Consider the following 15,058-nt stretch of genomic DNA (forward strand, 5'->3'; position numbering starts at 1 on the left):
TGAAGCATCAAGTATGCATTATGGAATTTTTTGTTTGCTATCTAGCCCAAAACAACCATGTTTAATGTGAAATAGATAATAGAAAACTACACAAAAGCTACTCTAGGAGTGTTGAGATTTGTAGATCTCATTGTACTCTTATTTTTTGATATAGAACTCCTAAATTCAATATCATATGCAAAAGTTATGAACAAAATATAATAGTGCTATCAAGCTACCATAGGTGTCTATGACTTCTATAATATGCTTTGTATCCACTCAAAAATGGATAAAGTGGATGTTCCTTACCTCAATCAGAGCTCAACAAGGCTTAATTAAGCCTTGGGAAAAGCTCCTCAATAAGGGTGGAGCAAGCTAAAAAAAGTTGAAAGAAGGAAAGACTCAATGCATACGTCGAGAGAAAGAAACAATGGCTACCATGAAACCTTGAATTGAAGCTTTAAATCTGGGTGGTTGAAGCAAATGATGAAGAAGCTCCTCAAATGGTTGGTTTTGATACGAGTTGAATGGAGTGAGCTTGGAGTGGGAGCTTATGAGCAAAAGCAAGAGCTATAGTGGACAAAGCAAGAGCAAGAGAGAAAGAGACACAAGATGTGGGAACTCCAACAATCACAATGTGTGATTGGCCTTGCCTTTATTTAAATGTCACTGAAAGAACAAAGAATGAAGTGACAATGATGGGCACCTACCATCTATAGTGTCCATGTGCGTGGGTAGTGATAGTATAGTAATACATGGGCGGCTAGGCATAGATGTATTTACCCCCAACACTATGGTGATCAATTCTTCATCAAGATATCAATCAAACAAAATCCAAATATCTTTGTTAGTTCAATCACAATCATCCATTTAAGTTACTAACTATACAAAAAAACATTTAACCACTTTCACATGGAGAAAATCCCTTTAATAAGATATAATTTTTGGTAAAAAGCCACAATGATTGTAACATTTAGTGCGCAAAAACTTATGACATTAGTTAATTGCTTAAACATCTTTTTTAGGGACTATGTAAAAAGTTATATATGCCATCTATATAGCTATTTGTAAGCTTATATGATACTTGCACACGCTACATCCACATGCCCATGCATTTGTCATTGCATCATACAACAAATAGCCAAGAGATGATGGATAAAATCCTTTTATTTGAAGTTACTTTGTTTATGAATAAGGAGTCCAATAGATTTGTAGCCCCTTGAAGTGACATATGTTGGGTCTTGTATTGCTCCAAACCTAAAGATGTATAAAGTGAAGGAGGTTTTCCCCTATAATCGTAGATCCCAATGGGAATGGCAATTACTTATTTTATAGTCAAGAAAAATACCATGATGTTTATTCATACTCGAATTAAACCTATTGACACTCCAGCTAGAACTTGCACAAGTGCACCTCTTTATTATCCTAGCACTTTGCACTAGAACCTATGCAAGCATGGGTCTTAAGAGCACCTGCAACAAGATGCTAATGTATCTATATGGTTGTGTATGTGTAGGCATGCACACACACACACACACACACACACACACACACAGAGTGTAAGCATGCATGTGCATCCATGTGTGTGTGTGTGTGTGTGCATGTATATATGTGGAACAAAAATATTACTCAAAGTGGATCAAAGGTCATTGTGTGTACCTTTCAAACTAAACATTGCATGCTCTCAACTTAATGGCACTATATTGGGGATGTTGTAAAGTGGCAATCATTTTATAGGTCCTCTTCATCTATGTGATGTATGTTTCAATTTTGTAGTCCATTGTATGAGTGAAAAGACATAAAATCCTTGTGGTAGAAAAGATAAATTGGCAAGCATTTATCAAGACTTGATTGAAATCAATAATTCTTGGTATATCAAAATAGTAGGGCAATTATAAGGACAATAAATTTAACAATATTATCATTATAATAAAATAAGTGCATTTTGGTGAGCATCATATGTTAAAAGTACAAACCAAAGCTCCATTGATATAGTTCCAAGTTAAGTTAGTCAAAATTGGCAAATACATGGATTATTGTACAAAGCAATTAAGCCAGTCAAATCATGTTTAAGAGCAATGTTTGTAAGATAATACAATATAAATCAATTAAGTTGTGAAACTCTAAAAAAACACATTAAATGCTTGTAACATATATAATAGGTGAGATATTCAAGTTGGCTATGTTGGGCAAGTTGTCATTTACTTTATTTTCAAGATTCTTGTGAAATTGTGACATCTTACAATATAGAAAATACACACAACTCTCTCTCATTATTTTCTCACTACATAATGTATCTTTAACAATGACAGAATATGGTCATACATATTACATACTCCTCAGTATCTCAAACATTTCAATTTGTTGAGTAATAACAGAGACATATATGTAGGAGTAAACTGTGAAGGAAGGGAATAGCATGAATGAAACATAAAAATAAAATATTAGATAATTTAAACATACATGCAAGCAAAAACAAAACTATATTGTCATTCAACTTATCAAGAGTGTCACTTTACCTACTATCATCAATGATGTTATACACCCTAAACTAAAAGTTGAATGATTACAAACACATTTGTAGTTAATATGTTTGAAACTCAATATCCTAAACAAACATAGAACCCTCTTGTGCATAAATTGTATCAAACTTGAATATTCACTATCATTTCTAAAGCTATTGATTTTTTAGGTATACTTATAGAGAAGCATTAACAATGGTGTATTGTTTAGTATATGCACTCAAAGTACAATGCACTATTAGATATATGATTATATGAATTAGTAACTCTTGATTATCCTACTTAGTTACAATATAATTGAGAAAACTTTCAAGCAAAATATCCCCCCAAAAAAAGATCACACATGAAATTTTAAGAGAATGACTATATATCCATTTCAATAGGAGACTGTAGTAATTTTATGCCCAAGGTTGATTGCAACCCCTTTGGAAAGCAACATACCACAAGTTGCCTTGAAACACTTAGAGACCCATTAGTGTATGAATGATAAAAAACACATCAAGCTATAGAGATAAGGTACAAATGAGGGTGCCTAGCATTCAAGCTTGAATCACTTCTCAATATCATGAATGATATGTAGAGAAAGCCACGTTTGCTTGTCATTAGGGGAGATTTGGACTCAAGTTTGGGCCTTATAAGAAATTCCATCTTAGCATAGAGAGAGGTAATTCAAAAATCAATAGAAATGGCTAAAATTTCAAAATTATTATTATTATTATTATTTTGAAAATACACAAATTATCCTATAGCCTTTAGGTTGTCAATTAACCTTATATAATAGTTTAGAGTTTAGCTCTTAGAATTAAGTGTCCAATGCTCAAAACTTGATGTCTCATACCTAAATCAATTGGAATTAATGACATAGTCTATTTTTATCAAAAGATGAGCCAAAAGACTACATGAAGCCCTGGATTTTGCCCACCTCATTACGTTTGAATATTTTCATGTATTCTCCCTCATTGTTTTGAAAGCAACTTCACAAACATCGTAAACAAGGATGGATGAAGTAGAATCAAAATCACAAATGGAGATGGTTGGGGTGGAAGCAACAGGGATGGATGGAGTAGAATTAACACCACAAATGGAGATGGTTCGGGTGAATCAACATCACGAAGGTAGACAATAGTGTCCAAATCATCATCAAAAGATATAGGAGGGAGGCATATCACCTCCATGTTGAGCTTGATTCCAAGTATGAGCCATTAAGTAAGAAAAAAAAACCTTGTCTCATGTCTTCTACATCCAAAGAACTTTGTAGGTTGCTTGTAGGTTGTAAGGAAGAGGAATATAGATCTATGGACTGATGAGAAGTAGTATCCAAAGGATCCTTTGTATAACACTGTGCCTCCATTGTCAGGGATATTACATCCTTAGTAAGCTTTGTTGAAAATGGTTATAGTGGCCTCTTAAGATACACTTAATATTTGGATACTATTAGCAATGTACACAAGTTAGACAAATATTTGTTAGAGAAGGATAATGCCTCTTTGAGGCAAACATTAGAGCAATGTAAGCACAAATTACTGCAAAATAAGGAGACTATTATAGAGCTGGAGAAACAAAGAGATCAATTGAGACTTAAAGAAATAATAGTGGGGGTTCACAAGTGATGCAGGAAACTTTGAAATATTCAAGATATGAAGCTATGAAGCAGTGATATTAAGAAAAGAGTACATGCAGTGAAGTAAGAAAACTCTTTGTTACTTTTTTCTCCATTTTGTAAAGTATTTGTAAAATAATTTATAATAACTGAACATTTTAAATTGTGAATATAGGGATATCCTACAATCAAATGAAGAAATGACTTCAAGTATGGAGGCGTCAATTGAACACTTTAAAATACTTCTAAATAAGGAAGCTATCAAAGCAATCTTGAAGGATTCAAAGTAGCAAAATCTTGCAAAACAAGATATTGAGATTTTCCTGGGAGGGAGTCAACTTAACGCAAGTGGTAAGTTGGATAAAATAGGTATATCTAGCAAGGGATACACAACTATTCACAAATTTCTTTACAAGAAGATGAAGGAATCTAAGTTGTAAGGATCGATATTGCCAAACCTAACATCACTCAAAAGAATGCGAAAACACGTAAATGATCAAGTTCTACAACTCTTGGGAGCCCCATTTCATATCGAAGATACATGTCATTTGGCTCTAGGGGAGGCGATGGTTCACAACAAATACAACAATATATTTTACAACTTGGAGGCTCTACAGGCATACTTTGTTCAATTATTTGAGGTGACTCGAGATGAATGTGATGGTCTTCTGAAATTTGTACTCAAGGTCTATGAGTGCCAAATTGTGAAGGATAAAAAGCTAGAATAGGTCACCATCACCTTGATGAATAAGGCACTCAATCCAACAATTTCAAAGCAGAATCCAAAATGGTTTAGTATCCACTCTAAGAACAATATATTTTCTTTGTCCTTTGAGGTGAGCAATATATTTTAAATTGAAAGTTTACTTTTTCTCATATTGTTGTTGTGTCACATGCTTATAATATGTGTGTATTCCAAGTTTGAGATTTTTGAAACCTTGCATTGGACTTTTCACAAGGCAAATATACCCCAAATCATTACTGAGCAAAGGAATAGGAGAATCTTGGACATGGAAGGATTTGAAATATTCAAGTAGAGTGGCATCTAGTAAGTGATTTCAAGACCCTAAATTGCATGTATAATATCTCAAAAGGGACCAATTCAAAGAGCCCATGCATATATTGCACGTACATGGCTCAAAGTAGAGTGGCATCTAGTAGGTGATTTGAAGACCGTAAAGTGCATATACAATGTCTCAAAAGGGGCCAATTCAAAGAGCCAATGCATATAGTCCATGCATGTTGCAAAGGAACTTGACAAAAGGAATTGGAAAAAGGCACTCAATAGGCACCTCAAAGATCCATGTTTGAGAACAATTTTAGATATTCCCTTATCTCTAGTCCATATCTGCACAATGCATAGTCTGTGTAGGATCATTGAGAAATTAATTTTCTTGTATACATATTTTTCTTGGACAATGCGACCTAGGTTTATGTAGGTCAAGCCGATTGCAACAGTTGAGAAGACATGATCAAACATTGGTTTGCATGGTGAAAATGTGAAGATTGAAAAGGACAAGAAAAGGTCAAAGGATGGTTGAGACATACCAAAGAAATAGTCCGTTGATAGGGGTGTGAAAGGACACAGATTTTTATCTCCACCACCCTTAGGTAATGCTTGTCAAGTAAAACGTTCCACTCAAAGAATTCAATTCAATAGGTAAAAGTGCATCCACAATGCAATTCTGGACCATGCTGATAGTGGTGAAGCATGATTACACAAGGCCAACATTTGGAAGTCTTTAGATACAATCTTTAAGTTTTGTGGCATGCAAGCATGGAACTTAGATGACTAGTAGGCCATTGAAATAGCATTTGATAAATTTAAAAAGTCAATGGTTAGTGCATGGACAAATCAACACATTACTCGCTACATGGTACGTTATCTTCATAATATCTAATAAAGTATAATTGCTTAATCATAGATGCATAAAGCATTAATTTGGCATCATTTCTTATGCTTTGATAGCACATTATATATAACCACACCCCTTGGTTTACCAATGAATATGATAGTTTATCAGTGTTGTAAATGGAGAAAACCCATTATCAAGCGTGTATCGACTATTTTTGCCATACAAGACATGGTGGAGGAGTAGAGAAAGCCAACAATTTAGAAGAATTACATCAATGGATATACGCAAAGCTTATAGGGATAATACTGTCACAACTCTATAGAAACAGAATTTGTATCCTTTTTCATTAATTTCTCTATAAAATGATTTATTAAATTTATTTCCTTTGCACTAATTAGATATAAAGAAAAGTGCATTGGAGCTGGCCACTGATGAGTGGTCACAGGTTATGGTGGACCCACGCGGTGGGTTAGAGAAAATATAGTTCACACTTCCACCTATATGACTCGATTGGGCGCCTGTGACTAGAACTCACGCATATCAGGGTTAGACTCGCACACAGAAAGGATTGATGCCGTGAAGTGTGGGCTAGATCCACCAGAACAAACAGTTACAATCAACAAGATGGCATGATCATGAATTGCTTGTATAATGTGTATGTGTGGGCTGAAAGCTTGAAATGCACATTTCTTTGCATAGGAAAGTCACATGAAGATTCAGATACCATTTTTGCGATGTACACGGAAAAAGCTTTCATATGACACCCATATTGGGGGCTCCCTAAATTTTAGGAGATCCCTAAAATTTAGGAGCCTCGAATTAGCCTAAAAATGCTAGTCCTAAAAAATAGGGATATCATTCTAAAAATAGTAAGTTCTGTACTCTGATTATACTTACTAAATTTGGTTGTTTCTATTCTTGACAGTATTCAACCCAAAAAGGAAGGCCATAGAGAAGAGACAAGTGTCAAGATACTTGCCACACAAGTTTCCAAGTGTCCCACCACTTGTCACATCTCATGACATGTGGCTGGACACTTGTCTTGTGCTACTCCACTTTCCCCTTTTGTACTAGCTCTCCCCTCTCCTATAAATAAGAGCTCGTTTTTCTTCATTCAACATCATTTTTCTTTGCTGTAAACTCATGTACAGCATCCACAGATAGCCAGAAACTGGCCCCATCCATCCCCATCATCATCCCCCACTTCTCCATTATCAAATTCCTCCATATTCCCTCTTCTATCACTACTGTTTTACAAGACAACAAGCGTGTAAATTCATTACAGCACCTCCTTCTTGAGCTCTTTCTTTCATTTTAGCTACAAGAAGAAAACCCTATCCATGTACTGCTGATCAACGATGGAGAAAGGCTGAATTTCCCTTTTTTTCTCTCATACTGTAAAGAAATCAGTTCTTATCATTGCATAATAGATAATGCATGTGTGTTTGTACATCTTTGCATGATCTTGTGAGAGTGAGAATTACTTCTTCTCACTCTCAGGTTGATTGTAACTGAGCTCTTCCCTAAGGGACTTGGGTTGAGCAGAAATACATTCCTTCGAGGGGGGGGGGGGGGGTTGCCCATCTTCAACCCTCAATCTTGTCTCCATTACTTTTACATTTTCATGGCTGTAATTTTGTGAGTAATTTTCATTTTCAGCTTTAAGTGTTCATTCTCTTTTATATTAAATCTCGAAAACGAGCAAATATCATAATTGTTAAGCATACTACGTTGTTTGGGGCATTTACAGTGGTATCAGAGCTTTGGCTCGGTCCTCACCCCCAACACAAGTAGTGCTTACAACTATAAGTTTGTTTGTTTCAGCCCTTGCATTGAGTGCTTGAGCATATTTTTTTTCTTTAGTCTCAATGGATCAATCGAGTGCTATCCTTCAAGCCATTCAAAGTCTTAGAGAGGAGAATCAGCAAATTCGTGAGCAACTTCTCAAACTAGAAAAAGTTGAGAATCCCAAAGAATTCAAGGAAAGAAGCCCATCTACTTCAAGGAGACAAAGCCATACCAATGAAAGGAGCCGATCAAGAAGTCCAACTACTTCTAAGAGGCAGTCCCATTCTACTTCAAGACAAAGAAAGAGATTGCGTCGAAGCTCATCCTCTTCTTCAAAGTCATCTGGCGCCTATTCTGATGGATCCTCTTCTAGTAATGAAGAGTCACACCCTTCTCGTGGAAGACCTCATCATCGTCAAAGGCGTCGACATTCTTCACCCTCGTCTCCATCTTCATCCCCATCAAGCACTTCATCATCTTCAACCTCAAGATCCGAGCATGGACGAAGGAATAAGAAGAAGAAGAAGACTAAGTCACTATCTCAACTTGAAAAGAAGATCAAGTTCAGTATGTATGATGGTTCCCGAAATCCTGATCTTCTTCTGAAGTTTATTCGTCAATTTCAAATTTTGTATGGTCGTGACAAGTATAAAGAAAAAGAAAAGATTAAGTTTGCACCTTTACATTTAACCGACTTAGCCCATACTTGGTGGATGGGGTTGGAATATGATCATGTTGCCCCAAAATCATGGCGGTCCTTTGTTCGCCTGATACAAAGCCAATTTCTTCCTGTTCATTTCAAAAGAGATGTAAAAATGGAATGGGATCGGCTTTGGCAAAGGAAAAATGAGTCACTTGGTGACCATACCAAGAGATTTTGGGAGCTACTTTTGAAGGTCCAACATTTCAAGAAGATCAGTAGTTCGGAAAAGCTTAGAAAGTTTCAAGGAGGTTTGCATTTTAAACTTCGTACTGCTCTTAATCATTATCATTGTTCTAGTCTCAGGGAACTCATTGACCATGCTGAGACATGGGAAATGGAGCACAATGGCAACAAATCATTCCAAAAGAATGATAAGAAGAGAGTAGCTGATGATGAGGAGTATTCAGCCCCAAATGAAGGACAAAAACATTGGCAAAAGCAGCCATCAAATCAAAAGAAGATGAAGCCCTATGCACCTTCTAATGCTCCTCAATTTCGCTCCAATCTATACCCACAAGCAAAGCAATTTTCCGAAGAAGAAAAGCAACACTTCATGAAAGAAGGGAAGTGCTTTAAATGTGGACAAACAGGCCACATAGCGAAGCAATGTCCAAACAAAGGACAAAGCAAGGTTTCTGACAACAAGCCTAAGTCGCCAGTGAAAATCAATGCTATAAGTGATGTAGTTGCAAACACAACTCACACTCCAGAGACGCGCAAATTATTAAAAGCTTGGGGACAGTTGCAAGGTAAGCAAGCACTATTCTTGATAGATCTTGGGGCGAATGAAAATATAATTTCCTTGCAATTAGCTAAAGAGCTTGGATTAAAGAATGAAGAGATGGACACTCCGGCAGAAGTTCGCCAAGCTTTAAATGCTGATGAAGGTGACACAGTGAAGACTGTGATACCCTACATTGGCAAGCTCAAGTTTCCAATTCAAGGCTATAGTGACGAAGATACCTTCTGTATCGGAGACCTTGATGGTTGCGATGTGATTCTTGGCATGCCCTGGAATCATAGAGTAGATTCAACCATCTTCTCTCAGAAAAAGAAGGTAGAACTCACCAACAAAGGCAAGAAGTACGAGATCCAAGTTGGAGTTTCTGGAGACACCATACCTATGGTAAGCCATATGCAAGTCTCTAGAGTAATTAAGGATTGTGTTCAATGTTGTCTGCTTTATGTCACTGATGTAAAAGATAATATGAATGCTGAAAACCAAGAGCAACATCAGCTCTTGGAAAAGTATAAAGATTGTTTTTCGGAAGATCTTCCTTATCAGCTTCCCCCAGAAAGGCCAGAAGACCATCATATTGATATTATTCCGGGCAGTTCTCCTCCTAATATAGCACCATACCGTGTGAGCCGTCCTCAACAAGAAGAAATCAGAAAGCAAGTTGAAGACCTACTCAATCGTGGGCTAATTAGGCCAAGTAGCTCACCATTTTGTTCATCGGTTCTTCTCGTTCAAAAGAAAGATGGCACATTCAGGATGTGCATTGATTATCGAGCCCTCAACAAAATCACTGTGAAGAATCGGTTTCCTATTCCCAGAATTGACGACATTTTGGATCGTCTAGGAGGCTCAAAGGTTTTCAGCCGCATTGATCTAAAGAGTGGTTATCATCAAATTAGGGTAATACCACAAGATGTACAAAAAACTGCTTTCCGCACTTCATACGGTCTTTATGAATTCTTGGTGGTTCCTTTCGGATTAACCAATGCACCAACCACCTTTAATCGAATGATGGAGCGCATCTTTAGAGAGCATCGGCAATATGTCGGTACTTTCTTTGATGATATTCTTGTCTTGAGCAAGAATGAAGAGGATCATCATCAACACTTGGAAATTGTTCTACAATTACTACAACAAAATCAACTCTTAGTAAATGGTAAAAAGAGTGAAATTTTCATGCATAAAATAAATTACCTTGGGCATGTCATCTCTTCTGAAGGGATTCAGATGGATCTTGAAAAGATCAGGATAATCGAAGAATGGCCTCATCTTCGTGATGTACATGAGGTGCGATCGTTTCTTGGCTTATGTTCTTATTACCGCCGTTTCATCAAGCATTTTGCACATATGGCTTCTCCACTTCATGACCTTACAAAGAAGAAGATCTCTTTCCAATGGAAGGAAAAAGAGAAGGCAGCCTTCACAAGGCTGAAAACAACTCTTACTTCTGGACCTATTCTTATCATTCCAGATCTGGTAAAACCATTTGTGGTGGAAGCAGATGCTTGCGGTGATTGTATTGGTGCAGTGCTAAATCAAGAAGGCCATGCCGTAGCCTTTGAAAGCTGCCGTCTAAATGATGTGGAGAAAATGTATGACATTTATGAAAAGGAGCTCTTAGCAGTGGTTCATGCTTTAAAGATATGGAAACATTATCTTTTAGGCAATGAATTCCTTATTAAAACCGATCATCAAAGCTTGAAGTATTTCAAGACTCAAAAGCATTTGCAGGAAAAACATGCAAGATGGGAAAATTTCTTGTCTATGTTTCATTTTCAAATTATGTACACTCCAGGGAAACAAAATGTAGTTGCTGATGCACTTTCTAGAGTGCCTCGCATTGCAACTATTACAGTGGCTCATCATGAAGATTTTCAAATGATGAAGAATACTTATGATGAAGATACTGATTTTGCAACAATTTGGTCAAATTTACAGCAAGGAGGTTCTCATCCAGATTATTCCATCAAAGACGGTTACCTTCTCATGAACAATCGCCTTTGTGTCACTCTTCCTGTTCGACAAAAGGTGCTTAAAGAAAGTCATGAACCCCCTTATGCAGGGCATAGAGGGAGGGCAGCCACTCTAAGTGCAATTGAGCGCTACTTTTATTGGCCAACATTACGAAAAGATACACATAACTTCATTGAGGCTTGTCTGGTATGCCAAAAATCCAAATATGATAGGCAGAAGATTCCAGGATTGTTGCAACCTCTTCCAGTGCCCAAAGATCCATGGGAATCTATCACAATGGATTTCATCTCAAGTATTCCAAGAACACCTCAAGGTCATGATATGATTTGGGTCATAATTGATAGATTCAACAAACAATCACATTTTATTCCATGTCATAAAACATTGAAATCTGCACAAGCTGCAAGACTTTTCATTCAACATATCTTCAGATTACATGGTATGCCTTCTGAGATCATTTCAGATAGAGACTCCAAATTCACAAGTAACTTTTGGCGTGCTTTATTTGAGAATTTGGGAACCACCTTAAAGTTCTCCTCAGCTTTTCATCCTCAAACTGACGGCCAAACAGAGGTGATGAATCTCACTCTTTTGGATATGTTGAAAGCTTATATTAGTGAACATAAGTCACAATGGGAGAAATATCTTCCATTATTGGAGTTTTCTTACAACAATACAGTGCACTCATCCACAGGGAAAGCTCCAAATGAAATAGTACAGGGTAAAGTGATTCCTCCTCCAATTATTCGCACTAAAGATAAGATTTTTGCTGCTGATGAGTTTGCTTCAGATTTAAAAACCGCAATGGATCAAGTTCGAGCCACTATCAAAGTTGCCCAAAGCGACAAAAGAAGCAAGCAGATAAACGAAGAAGACCTTTGGCTTTTGAAAAAGATCAATATGTCTTGCTAAAGTTTGATAAAAGCAGGCTCAAACAAGGTTCTCATCAAAATTCATATTTTCCAAAGCTCTCCAGTAGATACTTTGGACCCTTCAAAGTGATTGAGAAAATAAATGAAGTTTCTTATTGACTTGAGCTTCCTGCTCATTGGAAAATACACAATGTTTTTCATGTAAGTTTGCTAAAACCTTACATAGGACCAGAACCAAAGGAACCCATTACTGAAGATCCCCCAGAAGTTGAAGAGACAGAGCAACTCTTGGAACCTGAAAAGATTTTGTTTCTCAAGGATTGAACCACGAGAAGTGGCCTTGTGACACGAAAATTCCTACTAAAATTCAAGAATCTACCCACAATAGATGCACAATGGGTAGATGAAAAATTCATGAAGGATTACCCAAATATTCTACAGCAATATCAAGAAGCTTTTCAGCTGAGGACAGCTGAATAAAAGCCAGAGGGCTGTCACAACTCTATAGAAACAGAATTTGTATCCTTTTTCATTAATTTGTCTATATAATGATTTATTAAATTTATTTCCTTTGCACTAATTAGATATAAAGAAAAGTGCATTGGAGCTGGTCACTGATGAGTGGTCATAGGTTATGGTGGACCCACGCGGTGGGTTAGAGAAAAGATAGTTTACACTTCCATCTATATGACTCGATTGGGCGCCTGTGACTAGAACTCACGCATATCAGGGTTAGAATCGCACACAGAAAGGATTGATGCCGTGAAGTGTGGGCTAGATCCACCAGAACAAACAATTACAATCAACAAGATGGCATGATCATGAATTGCTTGTATAATGTGTATGTGTGGACTGAAAGCTTGAAATGCACATTTCTTTGCATAGGAAAGTCACATGAAGATTCGGATACCATTTTTGCGATGTAGACGGAAAAAGCTTTCATATGACACCCATATTGGGGGGTCCCTAAATTTTAGGAGATCCCTAAATTTTAGGAGGTCCCTAAAATATAGGAGCCTCGAATTAGCCTAAAAATGCTAGTTCTAAAAAATAGGGATATCATTCTAAAAATAGTAAGTTCTGTACTCTGACTGTACTTACTAAATTTGGTTGTTTCTATTCTTGACAGTATTCAACCCAAAAAGGAAGGCCATAGAGAAGAGACAAGTGTCAAGACACTTGTCACACAAGTTTCCAAGTGTCCCACCACTTGTCACATCTCATGACATGTGGCTGGACACTTGTCTTGTGCTACTCCACTTTCCCCTTTTGTACTAGCTCTCCCCTCTCCTATAAATAAGAGCTCGTTTTTCTTCATTCAACATCATTTTTCTTTGCTGTAAACTCATGTACAACATCCACAGATAGCCAGAAACTGGCCCCATCCATCCCCATCATCATCCCCCACTTCTCCATTTCAAATTCCTCCATATTCCCTCTTCTATCACTGCTGTTTTACAAGACAGCAAGTCTGTAAATTCATTACAGCACCTCCTTCTTGAGCTCTTTCTTTCATTTTAGCTACAAGAAGAAAACCCTATCCATGTACTGCTGATCAACGATGGAGAAAGGCTGAATTTCCCTTTTTCTTCTCTCATACTGTAAAGAAATCAGTTCTTGTCATTGCATAATAGATAATGCATGTGTGTTTGTACATCTTTGCATGATCTTGTGAGAGTGAGAATTACTTTTTCTCACTCTCAGGTTGATTGTAACTGAGCTCTTCCCTAAGGGACTTGGGTTGAGTAGAAATACATTCCTTCGGGGGGGGGGGGGGGGGGGGGTTGCCCATCTTCAACCCTCAATCTTGTCTCCATTACTTTTACATTTTCATGGCTGTAATTTTGTGAGTAATTTTCATTTTCAGCTTTAAGTGTTCATTCTCTTTTATATTAAATCTCGAAAACGAGCAAATATCATAATTGTTAAGCATACTACGTTGTTCGGGGTGTTAACAAATACAAAAGAAGTACTAAGAACATCTGAAAATCAACAAAGCAATGCAACATTTGGAGAGACAAATAAGAAAAGAATTGTGGGAGAATTCTGATGCATCAATCGAACATACTATGTGGCAACAAACTAGACAAAGGCAAGGAAACGCTTGGATACCCATAGGCAACAATTTCTCATAAATATTTGAGGTGTTTGTAGAAAGTTTGACATAGAGGAACACTTATCAATTATGTATTTTTGGGAGAAAAATTCTACAAAACAAATATTCAGTTCACTTTTTTCAAAAAATCACTATTCTTGAGTATATAATAATGAAGCTAACTTCTCTACTTGTGGCCTCTTTGAAGATGGTCCATCTTCTTCTTATAATTGTTGCTCTAGTTCATTTAAAGATTTTTGATCAATTTTTGGAATTTATCTACTTCTAAGCAAGCACCTATTTCCATATTCTATAAGCATATTGGGATCCTTAATCCTGCTAATCAGCACAAATGATACATACACTAAGTGGTATTTGGCACGTAGTTTCTAGAAACTAGGGCCTTGACTGAAAATTATCATAGCTTCTTGTTTCTCCAAAAACATTATCTTGTTGGCATTCCACCTAATAGGATACCCTGCAAGATATCTTGACAGGATCGTTAATGTAAAAAGAGGAAACTCTACATTGTTCCCTGAGAAGTTGTGGTGGAACACAACGAACTTTGGAAAGGTGAGGTCTTTGATGTGTAGAGTCCTTGCCTAAACCTCCCTTCCATTTGCCACTTGTATGGCCAATGAAACCATCTTTGTACACGACAAGCTGAAAAATAGCAAACATACCTGATAAGTCTTAGGAAAATCTTTATGGAAATCAATATGGTATCCAAATGAATGTAGTTCGTGAAAGAAACCTTTTGATTTTCATCAGCAACAAGCAACTCCTCACTCCATATTTGAATGGATGATTGCCTGATTTGCAAGAACTTAGGAGTCACGTCCTTATTTGATATGCTCGAGTGAGAAACATTTATTTTTTTTTGTGTTGCCTCGAACTCTTCCTATGAAGGAATGGACAACTCATATCAAA

The sequence above is a fragment of the Lygodium microphyllum genome, chromosome 17 (assembly GCF_053477565.2).
Source record: "Lygodium microphyllum isolate KBCC chromosome 17, Lygodium_microphyllum_v1.1.10, whole genome shotgun sequence".
In the NCBI taxonomy this organism is placed as follows: Eukaryota; Viridiplantae; Streptophyta; class Polypodiopsida; order Schizaeales; family Lygodiaceae; genus Lygodium; species Lygodium microphyllum.